Genomic DNA, 26,684 nt, shown 5'->3' on the forward strand with positions numbered 1-26,684 from the left:
GCCTACAAGAATGAAAGGAGAACTGTTTGTATCTCTCCACACCAGCCAATCATATTGAACCCATGCTCGGAGTTTGGTTGGTCGTTGATAAAAAGATCGTTACTTGTTTACAAAAGTCCGTTGAAATGAAATGTAGGGATTTCTGAGTTATAAAATGATGATCTGCATACAGGAAATTAATTATGATCTGTCAGCACACAGCACCTCGTATTCCTGTGGGGGATGGGGGTTATATTGGCCAAGTATTATTGACCCCCCTTGTCTTTTCATCTGCCGGCCTCTCCCCGCCATTCATTGTCTAGAATTTCCTCCGGCCACTAACAGATAAAAGGATTAATCACTTCAAAGAGAGGCATGACGGACCCCCCTCCCCCCCAGCTACATAGGACTGGACACCAGGTAATTGGCAGCAATCAGTTAATACAGGTTCTCTTTCAAAGAAAACTTTCCACACAACTTTTATTTTAGAGGGCTAAATCCTGAAATCTTGCAAACTTCAAAGGAGGAAAAAACAGGACTTTCCGAGGTAAATTCCCTCACCATCAGCCCCCTCCCCCGCCCGTATCACCTGCTTCTGGGCACAATTCATCCATTTCTAGCAAAGCTCATCTTTTTCAGAATTTCACATTTTTGTTTGCCAGCATAGAGTACGTGCGCTGATTTGCTGATAGCCCAGGTTCTCGAATCGTGTGACGTTCAGCAGAGGTGCCAGTCTACACACACATATCCAAGCCAATGAGAAAGGAGCTCTTTTCCAAAAACAATCAAATGATTTGCCCGTTTCTGCATAAGCAATTCTTATTCCAGGAAAACTCTTCCTATGAGTGATTGTTCCTGGGGGAACTCTTCATATAGTGGTACTCTTATTTGGGGGGACTCGTCCTAAGGTGATGCTCATCCCTGAGGGAACTCTTCCTAAGGTGGTATTTGTCCATGGGGGAACTCTTCCTAAGGTGGTGCTCATCCCTAGGGGAACTCTTCCTAAGGTGATGCTCATCCCTGAGGGAACTCTTCCTAAGGTGGTATTTGTCCATGGGGGAACTCTTCCTAAGGTGGTATTTGTCCATGGGGGAACTCTTCCTAAGGTGGTGCTCATCCCTAGGGGAACTCTTCCTAAGGTGATGCTCAGGCCTGAGGGAACTCTTCCTAAGGTGGTGCTCATCCCTGAGGGAACTCTTCCTAAGGTGATGCTTGTCCATGGGGGAACTCTTCATATAGTGGTACTCTTATTTGGGGGAACTCTTCCTAAGGTGATGCTCAGCCCTGAGGGAACTCTTCCTAAGGTGGTGCTCAGCCCTGAGGGAACTCTTCCTAAGGTGGTGCTTGTCCATGGGGGAACTCTTCCTAAGGTGGTGCTTGTCCATGGGGGAACTCTTCCTAAGGTGGTGCTCATCCCTAGGGGAACTCTTCCTAAGGTGGTGTTTGTCCATGGGGGAACTCTTCCTAAGGTGGTGCTTGTCCATGGGGGAACTCTTCCTAAGGTGGTGCTCATCCCTGAGGGAACTCTTCCTAAGGTGGTGCTTGTCCATGGGGGAACTCTTCCTAAGGTGGTGCTCATCCCTGAGGGAACTCTTTCTAAGGTGGTATTTGTCCATGGGGGAACTCTTCCTAAGGTGGTGCTCAGCCCTGAGGGAACTCTTCCTAAGGTGGTGCTTGTCCATGGGGGAACTCTTCCTAAGGTGGTGCTTGTCCATGGGGGAACTCTTCCTAAGGTGGTGCTCATCCCTAGGGGAACTCTTCCTAAGGTGGTGCTCATCCCTAGGGGAACTCTTCCTAAGGTGGTGCTCATCCCTGAGGGAACTCTTCCTAAGGTGGTATTTGTCCATGGGGGAACTCTTCCTAAGGTGGTGCTTGTCCATGGGGGAACTCTTCCTAAGGTGGTGCTCATCCCTGAGGGAACTCTTCCTAAGGTGGTGCTCGTCCATGGGGGAACTCTTCCTAAGGTGGTGCTCATCCCTGAGGGAACTCTTCCTAAGGTGGTATTTGTCCATGGGGGAACTCTTCCTAAGGTGGTGCTCATCCCTGAGGGAACTCTTCCTAAGGTGGTGCTTGTCCATGGGGGAACTCTTCCTAAGATGGTGCTTGTCCATGGGGGAACTCTTCCTAAGGTGGTGCTTGTCCATGGGGGAACTCTTCCTAAGATGGTGCTTGTCCATGGGGGAACTCTTCCTAAGATGGTGCTCGTCCATGGGGGAACTCTTCCTAAGGTGGTGCTCATCCCTAGGGGAACTCTTCCTAAGGTGGTGCTCATCCCTAGGGGAACTTTTCCTAAGGTGGTGCTTGTCCATGGGGGAACTTTTCCTAAGATGATGCTTGTCCATGGGGGAACTCTTCCTAAGGTGGTGCTTGTCCATGGGGGAACTCTTCCTAAGATGGTGCTTGTCCATGGGGGAACTCTTCCTAAGGTGGTGCTCATCCCTAGGGGAACTCTTCCTAAGGTGATGCTCAGCCCTGAGGGAACTCTTCCTAAGGTGATGCTCAGCCCTGAGGGAACTCTTCCTAAGGTGGTGCTTGTCCATGGGGGAACTCTTCCTAAGGTGGTGCTTGTCCATGGGGGAACTCTTCCTAAGGTGGTGCTCATCCCTAGGGGAACTCTTCCTAAGGTGGTGCTCATCCCTAGGGGAACTCTTCCTAAGGTGGTGCTCATCCCTGAGGGAACTCTTCCTAAGGTGGTATTTGTCCATGGGGGAACTCCTCCTAAGGTGGTGCTTGTCCATGGGGGAACTCTTCCTAAGGTGGTGCTTGTCCATGGGGGAACTCTTCCTAAGGTGGTGCTCATCCCTGAGGGAACTCTTCCTAAGGTGGTGCTCGTCCATGGGGGAACTCTTCCTAAGGTGGTGCTCATCCCTGAGGGAACTCTTCCTAAGGTGGTATTTGTCCATGGGGGAACTCTTCCTAAGGTGGTGCTCATCCCTGAGGGAACTCTTCCTAAGGTGGTGCTTGTCCATGGGGGAACTCTTCCTAAGATGGTGCTTGTCCATGGGGGAACTCTTCCTAAGGTGGTGCTTGTCCATGGGGGAACTCTTCCTAAGGTGGTGCTTGTCCATGGGGGAACTCTTCCTAAGGTGGTGCTCATCCCTAGGGGAACTCTTCCTAAGATGGTGCTTGTCCATGGGGGAACTCTTCCTAAGGTGGTGCTTGTCCATGGGGGAACTCTTCCTAAGGTGGTGCTTGTCCATGGGGGAACTCTTCCTAAGGTGGTGCTCATCCCTGAGGGAACTCTTCCTAAGGTGGTGCTTGTCCATGGGGGAACTCTTCCTAAGGTGGTGCTCATCCCTGAGGGAACTCTTCCTAAGGTGGTGCTTGTCCATGGGGGAACTCTTCCTAAGGTGGTGCTCATCCCTGAGGGAACTCTTCCTAAGGTGGTGCTTGTCCATGGGGGAACTCTTCCTAAGATGGTGCTTGTCCATGGGGGAACTCTTCCTAAGATGGTGCTTGTCCATGGGGGAACTCTTCCTAAGATGGTGCTTGTCCATGGGGGAACTCTTCCTAAGATGGTGCTTGTCGATGGGGGAACTCTTCCTAAGATGGTGCTTGTCCAAGTGGGGAATTCTTCCTAAGATGGTGCTTGTCCATGGGGGAACTCTTCCTAAGATGGTGCTTGTCCATGGGGGAACTCTTCCTAAGATGGTGCTCGTCCATGGGGGAACTCTTCCTAAGGTGGTGCTCATCCCTAGGGGAACTCTTCCTAAGGTGGTGCTCATCCCTAGGGGAACTTTTCCTAAGGTGGTGCTTGTCCATGGGGGAACTTTTCCTAAGATGATGCTTGTCCATGGGGGAACTCTTCCTAAGGTGGTGCTTGTCCATGGGGGAACTCTTCCTAAGATGGTGCTTGTCCATGGGGGAACTCTTCCTAAGGTGGTGCTCATCCCTAGGAGAACTCTTCCTAAGGTGATGCTCAGCCCTGAGGGAACTCTTCCTAAGATGGTGCTTGTCCATGGGGGAACTCTTCCTAAGATGGTGCTTGTCCATGGGGGAACTCTTCCTAAGATGGTGCTCGTCCATGGGGGAACTCTTCCTAAGGTGGTGCTCATCCCTAGGGGAACTCTTCCTAAGGTGGTGCTCATCCCTAGGGGAACTTTTCCTAAGGTGGTGCTCGTCCATGGGGGAACTTTTCCTAAGATGATGCTTGTCCATGGGGGAACTCTTCCTAAGGTGGTGCTTGTCCATGGGGGAACTCTTCCTAAGATGGTGCTTGTCCATGGGGGAACTCTTCCTAAGGTGGTGCTCATCCCTAGGGGAACTCTTCCTAAGGTGATGCTCAGCCCTGAGGGAACTCTTCCTAAGGTGATGCTCAGCCCTGAGGGAACTCTTCCTAAGGTGGTGCTTGTCCATGGGGGAACTCTTCCTAAGATGGTGCTTGTCCATGGGGGAACTCTTCCTAAGGTGGTGCTTGTCCATGGGGGAACTCTTCCTAAGATGGTGCTTTCCCAGGGTTAACACTTTTTGTGGTGGTGGTGTTCATCTCAGGGGGAACTCTTCCTGAGTGATTAACTTATCCCATGAAACTTTTTAGGGTGCTGCTTGTATCAAGGGAAACTCTTCTTCTTCATCCCTGGGGGAACACTTCACGGTCATGGTGCTAATCCTTAAGGGGAACTTTTCCTAAGGTGTTTCTTATTCCAGGAAAACTCTTCCTAAGGGTGATTGTTCCAGGGGGAACTCTTCATAAGGTGGTGCTTGTCCATGGGGGAATTCTTTGTAAAGCGGTGCTCATCCCTAGGGGAACTCTTCCTAAGGTGGTGCTTGTTCCATGGGAACTCTTCCTAAGGTGGTGCTTGTCCATGGGGGAGCTGCTTGTAAGGTGGTGCTCATCCCTGAGGGAATTCTTTGTAAGGCGGTGCTCATCCCTAGGGGAACTCTTTCTAAGATGGAGCTTGTTCCATGGGAACTCTTCCTAAGGTGGTGCTTGTCCATGGGGGAACTGCTTGTAAGGTGGTGCTCATATCTGGGGGAGCTCTTTCTAAGATGGTTCTCATCCCTGGGGGATCTCTTTGTAAAGTGGTGCTTATGCTTATGATCCCACCCTCCCTCTCCAAAGATAAGTGATGGGATAGCCAACATTTTGATTTGTCACCAGAACAGAGAGGGAGTAAAACCTTCCAACGGGGACACCTGTTCTGGTGACAACTTTTCAAATGGGATTTCTCTCACTTTTGAGAGGTTTTCTGTCATTTCCTGTTGTGTCTACAGAACAGGAAATGAAGGGAGGTTACACAATTGTACACGGATGGCAGAAAAACCTTCAGGAGTTTTAACAATTCCCTGCTCCAACCAGAAGAGAGAAGAACCGTTTTGGCTTTCCATCTTCAGGAGATTGGTGGCAGACAGGCTGTCAGAACATTGTGTCATGGTGGTCCTCTGCATTGAATGACCCTTAGCACTCCTTGTTGGTTGTTCTGGTGGTGACACGTGCCCGGCCGTTGTCCCTATTGGCATTGCTTTGAAGCACAAATAGTCGAAGACACAATTTGAGTCCTTGTCGGCGCACATTCCTGTACAAATGTTTACAGACATGAAAGGCCCGACAACCCTTGTGTGCGTTTGAGGCGGTTCATGTTTTGCTTTCGCTGAGCCAAGTCCTACAAAATACGAAACACAAACAGGAGATGTCTCAGTGTGAGGGGAGAAGAGCTCCACTGAGTGACTGGCTGCCCAACTGGCCTTTTATATTGATGGCTGGTGAGGTCACATGACCCATGCCACACATAGGCATTGGATAGTGGGGCCCCTTAGATGTGTTGGAGGAAGGGGCCAGTAATGGCCCTAGGAGCCCGCCAGTCACCAGCAGAGTTCAGTTTTCTGTGTCCCCAGCAGGGAGGATTCCCATGAGTTTGGAGGGGTTGTGTCTCTGGGACAGGAAGTGAGGGGAAACCTCCAAAAAGAGTTCTGCCTCTTCCATATCCGAAATAGATGGAGGTTTTGGCTGGAGTTCCACTTTAATGATTTCTTCTATAATGAACCCCCTGATCTCCATGTGTCTAGTATGGGGGAGGGTGAAACAGACTCAGGGTGAAACAAACTCCATGTGTCTAGTATGTGGGAGGGTGAAACAGACTCAATGTGTCCGGTAAAAGGGAGGGTGAAGCAAACTCCATGTGTCTAGTATGTGGGAGGGTGAAACAGACTCAATGTGTCCGGTATAAGGGAGGGTGAAGCAAACTCCATGTGTCTAGTATGTGGGCACGCAAGACTGACTCCATGTTTCCATTTGGAAAGGTGTGTCAGCCTCTATGTGTCTAGTTTGTTATGAGTTAAGGTGAACGTCCGGTGTCCAGCATATAGGGGGGTCGGGGTGGATTCTGTGTGCACTATGTGGAAGGGTGAGGCAGACTCCATGTGTCCATTTTGTGGAAGGGTAAGGACCCCATATGTCTGATTTTGGTGGGGGCTGGGTGGTGAGGTGAGATGAGGATGGGTAAGACCCATGTGTCTGTTATGTGAGGGGATGAGGTGGACTCCATGTGTCCAGGTGAGATAAAGGTGGGAGGGTATGACTGACTCCATGCGTCCAGATGAGATAAGGGTGGGAGGGTATGACTGACTCCATGCGTCCAGATGAGATAAGGGTGGGAGGGTATGACTGACTCCATGCGTCCATGATGAGATAAGGGTGGGAGGGTATGACTGACTCCATGCGTCCATGATGAGATAAGGATGGGAGGGCATGACTGACTCCATGCGTCCATGATGAGATAAGGGTGGGAGGGTATGACTGACTCCATGCGTCCATGATGAGATAAGGGTGGGAGGGTATGACTGACTCCATGCGTCCATGATGAGATAAGGATGGGAGGGCATGACTGACTCCATGATGAAGTCCTCCCGCTCCGCGCTCCACCCGCTCCGCGCTCCACCCGCTCCGCGCTCCACTCGCTCCCGCGCGTTCTCGGCTCCACTGTGAACCGGCTGACAATGGTGTCGGGTAATTCTTTGAAGATGAACGTTGTGGAATATTTGCAGGTTGTGGGAGCCCCCCGGCGTGGGGGGAGGGGCATATTAGGGATTCTGGCGGTCCTATGTGGAGGCGGCCGTGTGATCGCCATTTCCCCGGAATCCCTTCTACATCTCCATGTGATCCCTCCGGAGGGTGGAATTCTATCCATTCATGGTGGAGTCCTGGCTCTGCTTCCTGCTGCTCCTGTATCTCCTGCAAGTCTGCCCCTAATGACCTGAAACACCCACAATGCTCCTGGGAGTCGCAGACCATGTGATCTCTGCCTGAGCTGTAAGTCACATGACGCGGCTCGGGGGCAGGTGAAGGAAGATAGAATGCGGCTTCTGGGAAATGATGTGGCGGAGTTCTATTGGTGGAATTGATCATGACGCACGTTGATGGATATTGGCTCCGCCTTAAATCTGCTGCGTTCTGTCATTTTCATTGGAGAGGAGAGCATCTTTCTTTCCTGATTGGTACATCTGTCCGTTCTTCTTACCGCCCCCTAGTGTCCGCTATCATCACCCCCCAGACAGAGCCTTTAGGCAGGAGCCACTATCTGATGGCCAATCAGTGTCTGTATCTGGTGACAGGGTCCCTTTAAGGCTGATTGTCAGCTCTGGGGGCGATCTCTGCTGTCCATGGCCTGTTTGATAAAAGAAAAGTCTTACTTTTCTGCCAGTAGATTGCAAGCTCTTGGGGGCAGTGATGTGGGATAGATTGTACAGTCTGTGTGCCGCATGTGACAAATGAGGTGACCAATACAGGGACAGGTGTGATTATCTCCTGCAGCTCATTAGATTGTTAGCTCCTGGAACAAGGATGAGATTTTTGCAATAGATTGTCAGCTCTGCGGCTCTGTGCTGTCTCTAGGCAGTGCAACGGTTAATTATCAGCTGAAGGGAGGTGGGGGGGGGGGGGGGCAACATGCAGCAGGTCAGTCACTGTGTGACATGCAGGGGGGGGGGGGGTCTCTCCTGTGCACACTCCTCCTGTCAGTATCATTCATCACTATCATGTAGGGGCAGCCATGCAGAGAGGAGGAAAGAGGGGAGCATGAGAAGGGGGGTGCAGTCATGCGGGGGGGGGGGGGGCAGTCATACTGTGCGGAGGCTACAGGGTGTAGTCATGCAGTAGAGGGAGGAGGAGTGCACATATGCAGTGGAGGGGGTGAAAAAGTGCAGTCATGCAGTGGAGGATTGAGGTGCAGTCATGCAGTGGGGGGGGGGGGGGGGGTGCAGACATGCAGTGTGTGTGTGTGGGGGGTGCAGTCATGCAGTGGGTGTGCAGACATGCAGTGGGGGGGGGGTGCAGTCATGCAGTGTGGGGGGTACAGTCACACAGTGGGGGTGCAGTTATGCAGTGTGGGGGGGTGCAGTCATGCAGTGGGGGGGGGGTGCAGTCATGCAGTGGGGGGTGCAGTCATGCAGTGTGGGGGTGCAGTCATGCAGTGGGGGTGCAGTCACGCAGTGTGGGGGGTCCAGTCATGCAGTGTGGGGGGTACAGTCATGCAGTGGGGGTGCAGACATGCAGTGGGGGGGGGTGCAGTCATGCAGTGTGGGGGGTGCAGTCATGCAGTGGGGGTACAGCAATGCAGTGTGGGGGGTACAGTCATGCAGTGGGGGTGCAGACATGCAGTGGGGGGGTGCAGTCATGCAGTGTGTGTGTGGGGGGTGCAGTCATGCAGTGGGGGTGCAGACATGCAGTGGGGGGGTGCAGTCATGCAGTGTGGGGGGGGGGGTGCAGTCATGCAGTGGGGGGGGGTGCAGTCATGCAGTGTGTGTGTGTGGGGGGGGTGCAGTCATGCAGTGGGGGGTGCAGACATGCAGTGTGGGGGGTGCAGTCATGCAGTGTGGGGGGGTGCAGTCATGCAGTGTGGGGGGTGCAGTCATGCAGGGGGGGTGCAGTCATGCAGTGTGGGGGGTGCAGTCATGCAGTGGGGGGTGCAGACATGCAGCGTGGGGGGTGCAGTCATGCAGTGTGGGGGGGTGCAGTCATGCAGTGTGGGGGGTGCAGTCATGCAGGGGGGTGCAGTCATGCAGTGTGGGGGGGTGCAGTCATGCAGTGTGGGGGTGCAGTCATGCAGTGTGGGGGGGTGCAGTCATGCAGTGTGGGGGGTGCAGTCATGCAGGGGGGGTGCAGTCATGCAGTGTGGGGGGGTGCAGTCATGCAGTGTGGGGGGTGCAGTCATGCAGGGGGGGTGCAGTCATGCAGTGTGGGGGGTGCAGTCATGCAGTGTGGGGGGTGCAGTCATGCAGGGGGGGTGCAGTCATGCAGTGTGGGGGGTGCAGTCATGCAGTGTGGGGGGTGCAGTCATGCAGGGGGGGTGCAGTCATGCAGGGGGGGTGCAGTCAGGCAGCAGTTGCCCAGTGGGGGGGTGAGTGACAGGCTCTGTGATGTGAGTTGTGTTGGAGGAGGAGGAGGAGGAGGAGGAGGCGGCTGGATGGCTCTCAGCTCTGCACATCATTCTGCTGCTCTGCCTGAACAGTGAGCTGTGAGCGGAGAGGCTCCTGGGGGCGCAGCACCATCTGGGGGCACCCTGGCACCCCTGCAGGGATGGTAAGCCACTCCTTTCATGTGGTCGCTCTTTGAAGTGTCTGCTGTGTGATACAATGTAACAAGGTGGGCTCAGTGTGACCCCCCCCCTCCTGAGCCTCCTCCCCTCCCCCCTCCCTCTGATCTCTAAGAAGCTGTGCATGCCTGGCCAGGGGTCATTGTACACCGAGGAGGGCAGAGATGGGCGCCCGGCCCCCCAGGTAACCACCAGGATATGGGGGGAGCTGCCATGTTCAGCATTGGATTGGCCCCTGCCGGTGTATGGGGGGCTCTGAGCTGGAACCTGCCGGTGTGTATGGGGGGCTCTGAGCTGGAACCTGCCGGTGTGTATGGGGGGCTCTGAGCTGGAACCTGCCGGTGTGTATGGGGGGCTCTGAGCTGGAACCTGCCGGTGTGTATGGGGGGCTCTGAGCTGGAACCTGCCGGTGTGTATGGGGGGCTCTGAGCTGGAACCTGCCGGTGTGTATGGGGGGGCTCTGAGCTGGAACCTGCCGGTGTGTATGGGGGGCTCTGAGCTGGAACCTGCCGGTGTGTATGGGGGGCTCTGAGCTGGAACCTGCTGGTGTGTATGGGGGGCTCTGAGCTGGAACCTGCCGGTGTGTATGGGGGGCTCTGAGCTGGAACCTGCCGGTGTGTATGGGGGGCTCTGAGCTGGGGACCTGCCGGTGTGTATGGGGGGCTCTGAGCTGGGACCTGCCGGTGTGTATGGGGGGCTCTGAGGTACCCCTTGTGTACGGCACGCTGTGCCCTGGGATGGTCAGCATTGATGTGGATAGAAGTTGGGATCAGGAGGGGTTTATTTTCCGTTTGATGTCTGCAGTCCTCACTGTAATGAATTCCTCCTCCGCAGTCGATGATATTTGTGGACGAGGTCGGCGTTCGGATCGAGTTTATTATTTGGTTTATGTTTGTGTTGGATTCTCCTGTCGGGGACAGTCTGTGTATTGCTGTATTTGCGGTGTGGAGGGGCTCCCTGGTATACAGGCGATGGAGCGCTCGGAGCTGGGGAGGTTGTCTGATGTGCGGGGGGCTCTGTGTGCAGCTGGGTGGGTTTCCTCTGATATTCTGGGAATGGGAAACAGATGAGAGGAGGCAACACGGCGGGGAGGAGAGCGCTCTGAAATCCTCTTCACCTGCACATTGTACTACCAGACCCTGCACCCCTCAACCTGTACCCTGCACCCCCCAACCTGTACCCTGCACCCCTCAACCTGTACCCTGCACCCCCCAACCTGTACTCTGCACCCCTCATCCTATACCCTGCACCCCCCAACCTGTACTCTGCACCCCTCATCCTATACCCTGCATCCCTCATCCTATACCCTGCACCCCTCATTCTGTACCCTACACCCTTAAATCCTATATCCTGCACCCCTCATCCTGTACCCTACACCCTTAAATACTATGCCCTGCACCCCTCATCCTGTACCCTGCACCCCTCATCCTGTACCCTGCACCCCTCAACCTGTACCCTGCACCCCCCAACCTGTACTCTGCACCCCTCATCCTATACCCTGCACCCCTCATCCTATACCCTGCACCCCTCATTCTGTACCCTACACCCTTAAATCCTATATCCTGCACCCCTCATCCTGTACCCTGCACCCCTCATCCTGTACCCTACACCCTTAAATACTATACCCTGCACCCCTCATCCTGTACCCTGCACCCCTCATCCTGTACCCTACACCCTTAAATACTATACCCTGCACCCTTACATCCTGTACCCTGCACCCCTCATGCTGTACCCTGCACCCCTCACCCTATACCCTGCATCCCCACATACTATACCCTGCACCCCTCATCCTATACCCTGCACCCTTCTATCCCATACTCTGCACTCCTCAACCTGTACCCTGCACCCCTATACCGTGCAAGTCTATAACTCATATCTTGCAAGCCTACATCCCCTCACCCCATACCTTCAGCTTCGACACCCTTTACCCCATTCCTTCAAGCCTACACCCCATGCCCTGCATCCTTTTCCAACTGTCCACCCGTACCCCGAACCCCTCACTCCCATGTCTTGCAACCTTCACCCTTCACTCCATACCCTGCAACACTTAATCAACACCCTGCAACCCTCAAGCTGTACCCTGTAGTCTTACACCCCATACCCCTCATTCCATCCCCTGCACTGTGCCCTGCATCCTTGCACCCCTCACACTGCATTCCATGTCCTGTACCCCAAACCCCACACTGTCCTTCCTGCTACACTGGGCATCTTGTACTGGCCAGGTGCTGGTCTGGGCACCATGTTGGCTTCAGAACCAAGACTGCCCAATATAGAGAGTCTCTCTCCAGTGGTAACGTGAAAAGAATTGCTTTACATTGCTTGCTCTATCCATCCATCCATTCATCATCTATCCATCCATCCATCCATCCATCTATCCATCCATCCATCCATCCATCCATGGCCATAGATTTGTCTCTCTCTGTCGGTCTCTGGGCGTAGGGGGTTAAGCCTCTCCACTCACATGGCGTCCTTTGAACGCGCTCTGTGATTTGCATTGTGTATGTCTGTGGCTCTCTGTGGCAGTGAGGAGTTGAAAAGACTGTTTACTTTTTCTTTTGATGTTGGGCGGATCTGGTTTTGATTAAATCAATACTTTCTTTTCATTTACAGAGGGAAGAAGGCTCGCAGGATCCCCTGCTGACTTGAGAGAGAGAGAGCAGATTACAGAGGAATTTCACATCTACAATAGCAGCCGGAGAGCCATGAGCAGTGCCTTGCTGGGGGCTCACCTCTCGGATGAGACCAGCAGCTTTCGAGAAGACGCCCCTCGCCCACCAGTGCCAGGAGAAGAAGGCCAGACACCATGCCAGTTCCCAGCTCCAAGCCAAAGATCAAAGTGCGCACCGCTTTCTGATCCTCCCCGGAGAAATGAAGATGGTTTGGGGGAGCCGGAAGGCAGTGCGTCCCCTGACTCTCCGCTGGCGAGGTGGAACAAGTCCTTGCATTCCTTGCTGGGTGATCAGGATGGAGCTCATCTTTTCCGGACTTTCTTGGAAAGGGAAAAATGCGTGGATACTTTAGACTTCTGGTTTGCCTGCAATGGTTTCCGACAGATGGACATCAAGGACCCCAAAAACACTGAGGGTGGCTAAGGCTATCCACAAACGCTACATTGAGAATTACGGCGTCGTGTCCAAACAGCTGAAGCCTCCAACCAAAGTTTTCATCCGGGACTCCATCAAGAAGCAGCAGATTGATTCCACCATGTTTGACCAAGCTCAAGCAGAGATCCAGGCGATGATGGAGGACAACGCTTACCACATGTTCCTCACCTCCGATATATACCTCGAATACGTCAGGACTGGAGGAGAGAACACAGCTTACTTCAACAACATGGGACCCGGGAGCTTAAAACTAGTTAGCGGCTATCTGCCCACTTTAAATGAGGAGGAAGAACTGAACTGTGTGGACCTAAAACACAAGGGCTCACCATCGGTGGTGGCTCTATCCAGCAAATCTTTGAGGGCTACTGCAAATTCCCGAGCCAAGGAGGCCATGGACCACTGCTACAGGTAGGACTCAGCTTTCTCGTGTCTTCTCCCCTTCACCACGTGTAGTGTGTTCTTCATGGAATCATAGGGATGTTGTGTATCTTCGTTCTGTGCTAATGAGTGATGTCAAGTTGTAGTTCTCCTCTGTGAACTAATTTGCTATCAATAATTTGTTGTGGTGGTATATGGAGCTTTATGGGTGGCTACGTCTCCGTTTTCGCTTGACTGTTTCTGCTTTGAATGATGGTGACAGTTACAGTACTTGTCCTAGTTCTCCTGATGCTGGTGACCAGACGTGGACTGTAGATCCATTCAGTGTTGTCTTCGTCTATCATTCACAGAGTATCTTATGGAAAGAATGGCTTTAGTTGCCGTTGACGGACTACTACCTATCGCAATACTCACTACCTCGGTATTCATTAACCTGATATTCTGATTGTTTTGGTTTTCATTTTTCAAACTTAGGTCAGGAGAACGTTTTTTTAGGCTTGGCCCTGGACGCTGTTCCAGGATCTGAGTTGCATGCTGAGTCCTAAGTTTGTCTTGAAGGTCGTCTTTTTGCCTAAATTGAGGTCAACAGCCAATGGTGAGCGTGTGTGGAGTTAGGTGACCCCGGTTATATGAGTATGTGCACAGCTGGTACCCTGCTCACCCCAGGTGACCCTCAATGGGAGATGCTCACTAGGTGGAGGACATCGCCCTCTGCTGACTCAGCTTGCACCTACACCATCAGGGAGACCGCCAATGACCACGTTGGGATGCCATGGCACGCTACATCAGTGGGAGGACTGATGATTGATCTGACCGTATATTATTAGTGTTGTGATATTATGACCTGGCCATCAGCAATACCAATCATTGTCACAAAGAGTATTGTATACTGATATAGTCTGTATTTTTATGGATTTAGAGATCTGCAGAACATCGCTCCCTCCCATCCCCCTCCTGACAGATCAATATTGATATATTCTGCAGAGTTTTCCATCAGTAGCTCAGTTTTTGGAAATAATTGTTCCCAGGACCTCCACCATTTCCTGATCACCTGACTTGTGCAATAGAGGTTGTCCTGTGTCCTATGATTCCAGTTCTCATGTTGTGGTGGTTGAAGGGTTAACGCATGTAAGCTGGAGGTTAATTGAAAGGAATGTCTTGGCTTTGAAGTTGGATGACTGGGAAGAAGATCCCCTCTGATCTGGAGTCATATAATGGATACAGTCTGTCCTTCTAGCCGACCATTCTATTATGGCAGCACAGATGAAAGTCCCACTTTTCATCATCAGATGTGCAGAGTTCAGGGGAAGGGCCCCGGGTATCCTATCTGTACCCTACGGGGCCCCGTGGAGGAGAGCTTACATGCTTGTCCTGGCTTGGGACTCCAATATAGGTTCATTCAGGAAGATAAAGCTTTTCATTCTGACATCATAATTATTATTATACATATATATAGCTCTGACATATACCGCAGCGCTGTACAGAGCACACTGAGCCAGTCCCATCAGTCTCTGTACCAGAGGAGCTTACACTCTAATGTCCCCTCCCCCACAGTCACATCAGTCTCTGTACCAGAGGAGCTTACACTCTAATGTTCCCTCCCCCACAGTCACATCAGTCTCTGTACAAGAGGAGCTTACACTCTAATGTCCCCTCCCCCACAGTCACATCAGTCTCTGTACTAGAGGAGCTTACACTCTAATGTTCCCCTCCCTCGTAGTCACATCAGCCTCTGTACCAGAGGAGCTTACACTCTAATGTTCCCCCATACCTGTACAGGCACAGACTAGGGCCAGCCTGGTTGGATGTGGCTCTCCAAGTTGTTGGGATGTGGCCGAGTATCAGAGTCAGAGAAGGAAACCCACCAACATGGGAAAAACATCCAACCATAGATAGAGAAGTGATGGAAGTTGCAACAAGAACCCTGGTGCTGTGATGCCACAAGTTCCGGTGTCTGCAGTTCACTGGGCAATGAAACTTCTGAAGAGACTTTTTCAGGATCTCCAGGAGACATAATAATTGTCTCATCTCATGTCATTATTAGATCTGAGCTGACCTGGAGGACTATTTATGGAAAAATGGTGCCATAGAAGCCGAGGGTGATGTAGTGTTAGTAGCCATGTCATGGGGTTTGTTTATTGGTAGAACTTCAGAAATGTCCTCCTTGTTTTCATTATAACAGCCACAACCTAAAATGCCATCAAACAGAAGAGATCTCTGAGGTTCTCCTGATTTCTGAGCAAGGATTCCTCTCCACCTCCATCAGAACGGAGCTGGACTGAGATCTGTCTGTTGAATATTACATCCTTCCTCACTCTTCCTCATCTTTCTCCATCCTTCCTCAACCTTCCTCATCTTTCTCCATCCTTCCTCAACCTTCCTCATCTTTCTCCATCCTTCCTCAACCTTCCATGTCCTTCCACAACCTTCCTCAACCTTTCTCAGCCTTCCACAACCTTCCACATCCTTCTTCATCCTTCCATATCCTTCTACAACCTCCCTCATCTTTCCTCATCCTTCCTCATCTTTCCTCAACCTTCCTCAACCTTCCTCAACCTTCCTCATCCTTCCTTATCCTTCCTCATCCATCCTCATCCATCCTCATCCTTCCTCATCCTTCCTTATCCTTCCTCATCCATCCTCATCCATCCTCATCCTTCCTCATCTTCCTCATCCTTTCTCAGCCTTCCACATCCTTCCTCATCCTTCCTCATCCTTCCTTATCCTTCCTCATCCATCCTCATCCATCCTCATCCTTCCTCATCTTCCTCATCCTTTCTCAGCCTTCCTCAGCCTTCCTCATCCTTCCTCAACCTTCCTTATCTTTCCTCATCCTTCCTCAACCTTCCTAATCCTTCCTCATCTTTCCTCATCCTTCCTCATCTTTCCTCATGTTCCTCATCCTTCCGACAACCTTCCACATCCTTCCCTATCCTTCTACAACCCTCCTCATCTTTCCTCAACCCTCCTCATCTTTCCTCAACCCTCCTCATCTTTCCTCAACCCTCCTCATCTTTCCTCAACCTTCCTCATCCTTCCACATCCTTTCTCAGCCTTCCACAACCCTCCTCAACCTTCCTAATCCTTCCTTATCTTTCCTCAACCTTCCTCATCTTTCCTTTTCTTTCCCAAGTGGGAAGAATGTCCCTTACATTGGGGGTCAGTGGGAAGAATGTCCCTTACATTGGGGGTCAGTGGGAAGAATGTCCCTTACATTGGGGGGTCAGTGGGAAGAATGTCCCTTACATTGGGGGTCAGTGGGAAAAATGTCCCTTACATTGGAGGTCAGTGGGAAGAATGTTCCTTACATTGGTGATCAGTGGGAAGAATGTCCCTTACATTGGGGGTCAGTGGGAAGAATGTCCCTTACATTGGTGATCAGTGGGAAGAATGTCCCTTACATTGGTGATCAGTGGGAAGAATGTCCCTTACATTGGGGGTCAGTGGGAAGAATGCCCCTTACATTGGTGATCAGTGGGAAGAACGTCCCTTACATTGGGGGTCAGTGGGAAGAATGCCCCTTACATTGGTGATCAGTGGGAAGAACGTCCCTTACATTGGGGGTCAGTGGGAAGAACGTCCCTTACATTGGGGGTCAGTGGAAAGAACGTCCCTTACATTGGTGGTCAGTGGTAAGAACGTCCCTTACATTGGGGGTCAGTGGGAAGAACGTCCCTTACATTGGGGGGTCAGTGGGATGAAAGTCCCTTACATTGGAGGTCAGTGAGAAGAATGCCCCTTACATTGGGGGTCAGTGGGAAGAATGTCCCTTACATTGGGGATCAGTGGGAAGAATGTCCCTTACATTGGGGGTCAGTGGGAAGAATGTCCCTTACATTGGGGGTCAGTGGGAAGAATGTCCCTTACATTGGGGGTCAGTGGGAAGAATGTCCCTTACATTGGGGGTCAGTGGGAAGAATGTCCCTTACATTGGGGGTCAGTGGGAAGAATGTCCCTTACATTGGGGGGTCAGTGGGAAGAATGTCCCTTACATTGGGGGTCAGTGGGAAGAATGTCCCTTACATTGGGGGTCAGTGGGAAGAATGTCCCTTACATTTGGGGTCAGTGTGAAGAATGTCCCTTACATTGGGGGTCAGTGGGAAGAATGTCCCTTCCATTGGGGGTCAGTGGGAAGAATGTCCCTTTCATTGGGGGTCAGTGGGAAGAATGTCCCTTACATTGGGGGGTCAGTGGGAAGAATGGAAGAATGTCCCTTACATTGGGGGTCAGTGGGAAGAATGTCCCTTACATTGGGGGGTCAGTGGGAAGAATGTCCCTTACATTGGGGGGTCAGTGGGAAGAATGTCCCTTACATTGGGGGTCAGTGGGAAGAATGTCCCTTACATTGGTGATCAGTGGGAAGAATGTCCCTTACATTGGTGGTCAGTGGGAAGAATGTCCCTTACATTGGTGGTCAGTGGGAAGAATGTCCCTTACATTGGTGATCAGTGGGAAGAATGTCCCTTACATTGGGGGTCAGTGGGAAGAATGTCCCTTACATTGGGGGTCAGTGGGAAGAATGTCCCTTACATTGTTGGTCAGTGGGAAGAATGTCCCTTACATTGGGGGTCAGTGGGAAGAATGTCCCTTACATTGGGGGTCAGTGGGAAGAATGTCCCTTACATTGGGGGTCAGTGGGAAGAATGTCCCTTACATTGGGGGTCAGTGGGAAGAATGTCCCTTACATTGGTGGTCAGTGGGAAGAATGTCCCTTACATTGGGGGTCAGTGGGAAGAATGTCCCTTACATTGGGGGTCAGTGGGAAGAATGTCCCTTACATTGGTGGTCAGTGGGAAGAATGTCCCTTACATTGGGGGTCAGTGGGAAGAATGTCCCTTACATTGGGGGGTCGGTGGGAAGAATGTCCCTTACATTGGTGGTCAGTGGGAAGAATGTCCCTTACATTGGGGGTCAGTGGGAAGAATGTCCCTTACATTGGTGGTCAGTGGGAAGAATGTCCCTTACATTGGGGGTCAGTGGGAAGAATGTCCCTTACATTGGGGGGTCAGTGGGAAGAATGTCCCTTACATTGGTGGTCAGTGGGAAGAATGTCCCTTACATTGGTGATCAGTGGGAAGAATGTCCCTTACATTGGAGGTCAGTGGGAAGAATGTCCCTTACATTGGGGGTCAGTGAGAAGAATGTCCCTTACATTGGTGATCAGTGGGAAGAATGTCCCTTACATTGGTGATCAGTGGGAAGAATGTCCCTTACATTGGGGGTCAGTGGGAAGAATGTCCCTTACATTGGGGGTCAGTGGGAAGAACGTCCCTTACATTGGGGGTCAGTGGGAAGAACGTCCCTTACATTGGGGATCAGTGGGAAGAATGTCCCTTACATTGGTGGTCAGTGGGAAGAATGTCCCTTACATTGGGGGTCAGTGGGAAGAATGTCCCTTACATTGGTGATCAGTGGGAAGAATGTCCCTTACATTGGGGGTCAGTGGGAAGAATGTCCCTTACATTGGGGGTCAGTGGGAAGAACGTCCCTTACATTGGGGGTCAGTGGGAAGAACGTCCCTTACATTGGTGATCAGTGGGAAGAATGTCCCTTACATTGGGGGTCAGTGGGAAGAATGTCCCTTACATTGGGGGTCAGTGGGAAGAACGTCCCTTACATTGGTGATCAGTGGGAAGAATGTCCCTTACATTGGGGGTCAGTGGGTAGAATGTCCCTTACATTGGTGATCAGTGGGAAGAATGTCCCTTACATTGGAGGTCAGTGGGAAGAATGTCCCTTACATTGGGGGTCAGTGAGAAGAATGTCCCTTACATTGGTGATCAGTGGGAAGAATGTCCCTTACATTGGGGGTCAGTGGGAAGAATGTCCCTTACATTGGGGGTCAGTGGGAAGAATGTCCCTTACATTGGGGGTCAGTGGGAAGAACGTCCCTTACATTGGGGATCAGTGGGAAGAATGTCCCTTACATTGGTGGTCAGTGGGAAGAGTGTCCCTTACATTGGGGGTCAGTGGGAAGAATGTCCCTTACATTGGGGGTCAGTGGGAAGAATGTCCCTTACATTGGTGGTCGGTGGGAAGAATGTCCCTTACATTGGGGGTCGGTGGGAAGAATGTCCCTTACATTGGGGGGTCGGTGGGAAGAATGTCCCTTACATTAGTGGTCGGTGGGAAGAATGTCCCTTACATTGGTGGTCAGTGGGAAGAATGTCCCTTACATTGGGGGTCAGTGGGAAGAATGTCCCTTACATTGGGGGTCAGTGGGAAGAATGTCCCTTACATTGGGGGTCAGTGGGAAGAATGTCCCTTACATTGGGGGGTCAGTGGGAAGAATGTCCCTTACATTGGGGGTCAGTGGGAAGAATGCCCCTTATATTGGGGATCAGTGGGAAGAATGCCCCTTATATTGGGGATCAGTGGGAAGAATGTCCCTTACATTGGAGGTCAGTGGGAAGAATGTCCCTTACATTGGGGGGTCAGTGGGAAGAATGTCCCTTACATTGGTGGTCAGTGGGAAGAATGTCCCTTACATTGGGGGTCAGTGGGAAGAATGTCCCTTACATTGGTGGTCAGTGGGAAGAATGTCCCTTACATTGGGGGGTCAGTGGGAAGAATGTCCCTTACCTTGGTGATCAGTGGGAAGAATGTCCCTTACATTGGTGGTCAGTGAGAAGAATGTCCCTTACATTGGGGGTCAGTGGGAAGAATGTCCCTTACCTTGGTGATCAGTGGGAAGAATGTCCCTTACATTGGTGGTCAGTGAGAAGAATGTCCCTTACATTGGGGGTCAGTGGGAAGAATGTCCCTTACATTGGGGGGTCAGTGGGAAGAATGTCCCTTACATTGGTGGTCAGTGGGAAGAATGTCCCTTACATTGGTGATCAGTGGGAAGAATGTCCCTTACATTGGTGGTCAGTGGGAAGAATGTCCCTTACATTGGTGATCAGTGGGAAGAATGTCCCTTACATTGGGGGGTCAGTGGGAAGAATGTCCCTTACATTGGGGGTCAGTGGGAAGAATGTCCCTTACATTGGGGGGTCAGTGGGAAGAATGTCCCTTACATTGGGGGGTCAGTGAGAAGAATGTCCCTTACATTGGTGGTCAGTGAGAAGAATGTCCCTTACATTGGTGGTCAGTGGGAAGAATGTCCCTTACATTGGGGGTCAGTGGGAAGAATGTCCCTTACATTGGGGGTCAGTGGGAAGAATGTCCCTTACATTGGTGATCAGTGGGAAGAATGTCCCTTACATTGGTGGTCAGTGGGAAGAATGTCCCTTACATTGGTGATCAGTGGGAAGAATGTCCCTTACATTGGGGGGTCAGTGGGAAGAATGTCCCTTACATTGGGGGTCAGTGGGAAGAATGTCCCTTACATTGGGGGGTCAGTGGGAAGAATGTCCCTTACATTGGGGGGTCAGTGAGAAGAATGTCCCTTACATTGGTGGTCAGTGAGAAGAATGTCCCTTACATTGGTGGTCAGTGGGAAGAATGTCCCTTACATTGGGGGTCAGTGGGAAGAATGTCCCTTACATTGGGGGTCAGTGGGAAGAATGTCCCTTACATTGGGGGTCAGTGAGAAGAATGTCCCTTACATTGGTGGTCAGTGGGAAGAATGTCCCTTACATTGGGGGTCAGTGGGAAGAATGTCCCTTACATTGGTGGTCAGTGGGAAGAATGTCCCTTACATTGGGGGTCAGTGGGAAGAATGTCCCTTACATTGGGGGTCAGTGGGAAGAATGTCCCTTACATTGGGGGTCAGTGCCGGTCCAGCTGGTTACTTTGGGTTGCTGACAATATGGCGTCATGTTGGGTAGGAGATAAATGGGGGGTGTTTTCTTTGGGTACTTCCTGTTCAGTATTGGTATAGCACCAACATAGTCCGCAGCGCTGTACATAGCACATAGATTGGATATGGAGGTGTTGGGATCAAACAGGGAGATGTGGATATCCATGTGCAGGCCAGTCAGTGCTGAGTATCTGTGTCATCTCGTGGATAACAAAGGGTTAAAGTGGGGCGACGTTCAGTGACATGTTCTGTGTTGTGTCCCGCAGGGCGTACAAGAGGAGTGACCCCGTCAACCCGTACCACGTCAGCTCTGGATTCGTCTTTGCACCGGCCGCCAGCACCAATGAGAGCGAAGTGTCCAGCGACGCCATGACGGACGACTCCATGTCCATGACAGACAGCAGTGTGTAAGTGGCCTGTCAGCTGTGGGGGGAGCGGGGTGGACTCTCCTGGGGGGATGGGGGGAGCGGGGTGGACTCTCCTGGGGGGAGCGGGGTGTACTCTCCTGGGGGGAGCGGGGTGTACTCCTGTGTGTGTCACTTCAAGGATACTTCAAGAGCCTGGCTGTAGGTAACAAGCATTTGATGCAGAGATCCTCTGACAGTCTCATGTTTCTTCCGAAGTCCTCAGACCGGTTGATGGTCTCGGAGGTGGGAGATGAAGTGAGCCGGTAGCAGCGTCCCCCCCGGCTGTCGGCGTTTGAGGAGACCCTCTGCTGCGGACAATGGCTGATTAAAGCGCCAGGGGGCCAAACTACAAAGCGTTGGCAAATCCAGAGCCCCCCCCCCCCGTGTGGGTGACAACCATACCATGGGGCCCCCCTTCCTCCATCAATCTCAGCCACCTCTGCCCGGTGTCCAGTCCTGTCCTCCACCCCCACCGTGGCCATGTTCACCGTCTCTCCCGCCCCTCGTGGCAGCGCTGCGACTTTCTGTTCTTCGCCCCCCCGCCGTTCTCCGGGCGAATCGTTCCCTAATTATTGGTCCTCTTTCCATACAGCGCAGTGTTTTATTCGGGGGCCCCTCCCCCTCCTCGAGCGTCGGACGCCAAGGGAACGGAGCGCATTGAACTTCAAACATCACCTTATCTTACAAACCAGCCTTTTGATGTGCGTGAGATCACAGCGCCGTTACCCAGCCCCCGCCAAACCGACACGCCGCTGAGTACATCGGCAACCCAATCCTCGGTCAAAGCCGCTGCGCAACTATTTCTGTCCGCGGACGGGCGCGCAGCGTCTGACGTAAGGGAACGTCCTGTCCGGGAATGTCACCCGCTGCACACCCCAAAGTGCCAATCAAAAAATGTTCCCTCCTGTAAAACGCCCGACGGGCGGGAAAGGGGGGCTTGCTGAGACTTTTAGTTCCCCGGCTGTTGGAAAGTCGTACCGCGCTCAGCTGGCCTTTAGACCCCAACGTGGCGGCCTGCGACCCGGGAAATCCTCGGGACCATTCCCTCTGTACATGGGATGGAGTGATGGGAACGCAGTGTGACCAGTGCGCCCTCTGCTGGTGAACATGGGTATAGCTCAGTGACAATTCTCTCTTCCTATATATGGGGTATTACTGCAAACTACGACAGCCAATCGACAGTCTGTAATAAACAAGACAGCACTGCTGTGATTGGTTGGAGGTTTTCTGCCATAGTGAGTAACCCCCCCTCAGGTCACTTGGGGGGGTCACACGTGTTGGGTCCCTCGGGGTCTCACAGCGAGTATATAGAACAACATTGTTCTGAGCATTATATAAGGTGAGCCTGTGATGGGTGCTCCCATTGATGAGTGTCTGCAGGTTCCGGGCCTGAACCCCTGAGAACTCCTGTCCAGCTCAACCAATCACAAAGCTCTGAGCTCAGGATGGCAGCGGCAATGGCGGCCCTTTTGTTTACCCCCCAATAAAGGAACATACAGTCAGGTCCATAAATATTGGGACATGGACACAATTCTAACATTTTTGGCTCTATACACCACAATGGATTTGAAATGAAAGGAACAAGATGTGCTTTACCTGCAGACTGTCAGCTTTAATTTGAGGGTATTTACATCCAAATCAGGTGAACGGTGTAGGAATTACAACAGTTTGCATATGTGCCTCCCACTTGTTAAGGGACCAAAAGTAATGGGACAGAATAATAATCATAAATCAAACTTTCACTTTTTAATACTTGGTTACAAATCCTTTGCAGTCAATGACAGCCTGAAGTGTGGAACGCATAGACATCACCAGACGCTGGGTGTCATCCCTGGTGATGCTCTGCCAGGCCTTTACTACAACTGTCTTCAGTTCCTGCTTGTTCTTGGGGCATTTTCCCTTCAGTTTTGTCTTCAGCAAGTGAAATGCTCAATCGGATTCAGGTCAGGTGATTGGCCATTGCAGAACATTCCACTTCTTTGGTGTCTTTTGCAGTCTGCTTTGGGTCATTGTCCATCTGCACTGTGAAGCGTCCAATGAGTTGTGAAGCATTTGGCTGAATATGAGCCGATAATATTCCCGAAACACTTCACAATTCATCCGGCTGCTTCTGTCAGCCGTCACATCATCAATAAATACAAGAGAAGCAGTTCCATTGGCAGCCATACATGCCCACGCCATGACACTACCACCACCATGATCACTGATGAGGTGGTATGCTGAGGACCATGAGCAGTTCCTTCTCCATCCTCTTCTCTTCCCATCACTCTGGTACAAGTTGATGTCGGTCTCATCTGTCCATAGGATGTTGTTCCAGAACTGTGAAGGATTTTTTACATGTCGTTTGGCAAACTCTAATCTGGCCTTCCTGTGTTTGAGGCTCACCAATGGTTTCCATCTTGTGGTGAACCCTCTGTATTCACTCTGGTGAAGTCTTCTCTGATTGGTGACTTTGACACACATACACCTACCTCCTGGAGAGTGTTCTTGATCTGGCCAACTGTTGTGAAGGGTGTTTTCTTCACCAGGGAAAGAATTCTTTGCTCATCCACCACAGTTGTTTTCCGTGGTCTTCCGGGTCTTTTGGTGTTGCTGGGCTCACCGGTGCGTTCCTTCTTTTTAAGAATGTTCCAAACAGTTGTTCTGGCCACGCCTAATGTTTTTGCTATCTCTCTGATGGGTTTGTTTTGTTTTTTCAGCCTAATGATGGCTTCACTGATAGTGACAGCTCTTTGGGTCTCATCTTGAGAGTTGACAGCAACAGATTCCAAATGCAAATAGCACACTTGAAATGAACTCTGGACCTTTTATCTGCTCATTGTAATTGGGATAATGAGGGAATAACACACACCTGGCCATGGAACAGCTGAGAAGCCAATTGTCCCATTACTTTTGGTCCCTTAACAAGTGGGAGGCACATATGCAAACTGTTGTAATTCCTACACCGTTCACCTGATTTGGATGTAAATACCCTCAAATTAAAGCTGACAGTCTGCAGTTAAAGCACATCTTGTTCCTTTCATTTCAAATCCATTGTGGTGTATAGAGCCAAAAATGTTAGAATTGTGTCCATGTCCCAATATTTATGGACCTGACTGTATGCGCCAGCACACCATGGATCCCAAAATACGGTCCAAAGAGGTTTTCATTGCAGAAGGATCCGTCACAGAGGAAAGTGCAACGTTACGGACCCACGCAGGACCCCTTCATCAGGTATGTGATCACATGTCTGCCACAGGGGTCCTGCGTGGCTCTGGAGCATTGCTCTGTGACGGATCCTTCTGTGGGATCCATGATGTGCTGGAGAACGTCCGTTTATTTGTGGCGTCTCTGCAGCACCGCTATTGAAGGGCCCCATTTCCAGGAACCTGTGTGATGGGAATACAGACCTTTACCATGACAGGTCCCCTTTATGGAACAAACAGCAGCTCTGCCATTAGTCTGCATCTGTCTCTGCGCAGACTCTGGAAGTATCCGTTATATGTCAGGAAGGATCAATACACCATCAATAGGTCCCACTGTACTTCTAGATCCTGCACAGGGGAAGCGGACAGACTCCAAGTGTCCACTATGTGCACTGGGAAACGGGACGGAATGTTACAGGTGTCCGTGTTCTAGGTGATATGAATGTTACAATGTTACAGGTGTCTGTGTTCTAGGTGATATGAATGTTACAATGTTACAGGTGTCCGTGTTCTAGGTGATATGAATGTTACAATGTTACAGGTGTCCGTGTTCTAGGTGATATGAATGTTACAAAGTTACAGGTGTCTGTGTTCTAGGTGATATGAATGTTACAAAGTTACAGGTGTCCGTGTTCTAGGTGATATGAATGTTACAAAGTTACAGGTGTCCGTGTTCTAGGTGATATGAATGTTACAAAGTTACAGGTGTCCGTGTTCTAGGTGATATGAATGTTACAAAGTTACAGGTGTCTGTGTTCTAGTTGTCACGGATGTTCCAGTGTTCTAGTTGTCACGGATGTTCCAGTGTTCTAGTTGTCACGGATGTTCCAGTGTTCTAGTTGTCACGGATGTTCCAGTTGTCATGAATGTTCCAGTGTTCTAGTTGTCACGGATGTTCCAGTGTTCTAGTTGTCACGGATGTTCCAGTGTTCTAGTTGTCACGGATGTTCCAGTGTTCTAATTGTCACGAATGTTCCAGTGTTCTAGTTGTCACGGATGTTCCAGTGTTCTAATTGTCACGGATGTTCCAGTGTTCTAGTTGTCACGAATGTTCCAGTGTTCTAGTTGTCACGGATGTTCCAGTGTTCTAGTTGTCACGGATGTTCCAGTGTTCTAGTTGTCACGGATGTTCCAGTGTTCTAGTTGTCACAGATGTTCCAGTGTTCTAATTGTCACGGATGTTCCAGTGTTCTAGTTGTCACGGATGTTCCAGTGTTCTAGTTGTCACGGATGTTCTAGTTGTCGCGATGTATGATGGTCCTGTGACTGTCGCACGTACTGACCCGCCATGTTGCGTCTGTCCTGCAGGGACGGGGTTCCGCCGTATCGCTCGGGCAGTAAGAAGCAGCTGCAGCGGGAGATGCATCGCAGTGTGAAGGCCAATGGTCAGGTGTCTCTACCTCACTTCCCAGTAAGTGTTCTCGATGTCACATATCAATGCCATCAATAATCAATCAATGAGTGTGACTGAACTGATCAATACAGACCCCCCTTCCTTCCACTCTCCATCAGTCTTGGCAGAATTTTGTTGAGAACCGATCGGAATTTAGATTGATTGAAATGTTTTCTTCTGTAGATGTTACAATTTTCTATAGATTGTATTGCCGATCGATCTTACTGTGTGGGGGAAATTCGATCGGACGATGTGCTGTACACCTAGTGATCACACCATCGGATTTTCCGTCCAGACTGATGAGAATAATTCCATTGAAATCAAGTGCTTTCGATGGTCATAGATTGGATCCTGTTGATCAGATTGTTACGTGTATGGCCACCATTACATTTATCACCAATAGATGGTAATTTGTGATCAACAGATTTGTATATATAGTGTGTTGCATCGTTCAGCATGTTAATTGATGATGAATATCTCATTTACAACTGCTAATCAATGATTACAAATCTCGACACCTTAGGAGCCGGGCGTCTTTCTGTTCCGGATGTGTAATTGCCGATTGACTTGTGAAAACAGCTCCTCCTACTGGCCCATTATTAAAGGGAACCTGTCATGCCACTGCTGACCCCTCCATGAAAATGCTGCTTTCCTGGCTCTCCCGGACTCTGACATTGACTCCTTGACCTGGATCAAGAAGCCAGAACTCCTGATCTGCATACATGAGCCTGCATGACAGCCAGGCACGTTGCATTTTCTAAAGGAGGGTGTTGAGTGTGGCCTCCAGGCTTCTGTCAGTTCAGGTCTCCTTGCTTCCTCCTGGTGGTTCTCTGTGGTGTACTCATCCTACACGCCATGTTTTCAGGTTAGCTTGGCATGTGGATGGGGTGAGGACACCATGGAGGGATGGTTGTTGGTTGTCATGGCAATGTTTGCATGGAGATGGCCCATTGTGCTGGTGGAA

At 51.1% G+C, this 26,684-nt stretch overlaps 1 pseudogene across 1 annotated transcript in view; it reads left to right on the forward strand.

Annotated features, from left to right (window-relative positions):
- Window positions 1–26,062, forward strand: part of LOC149433182 (axin-2-like) — a 55,824-nt pseudogene extending 29,762 nt beyond the window's left edge. The window contains exons 2-4 of the transcript XR_016308864.1: window positions 12,120–13,021; window positions 21,002–21,142; window positions 25,636–26,062. The product of XR_016308864.1 is annotated as an axin-2-like (transcript). The remainder of the gene's footprint in view (window positions 1–12,119; window positions 13,022–21,001; window positions 21,143–25,635) is intronic.
- The last annotated feature ends 622 nt before the right edge of the window (window positions 26,063–26,684 follow it).

The sequence above is a fragment of the Staurois parvus genome, unplaced genomic scaffold (genome assembly GCF_062004578.1).
Source record: "Staurois parvus isolate SC_StPar_1 unplaced genomic scaffold, SC_StPar_1.0 ptg001941l, whole genome shotgun sequence".
NCBI lineage: Eukaryota > Metazoa > Chordata > Amphibia > Anura > Ranidae > Staurois > Staurois parvus.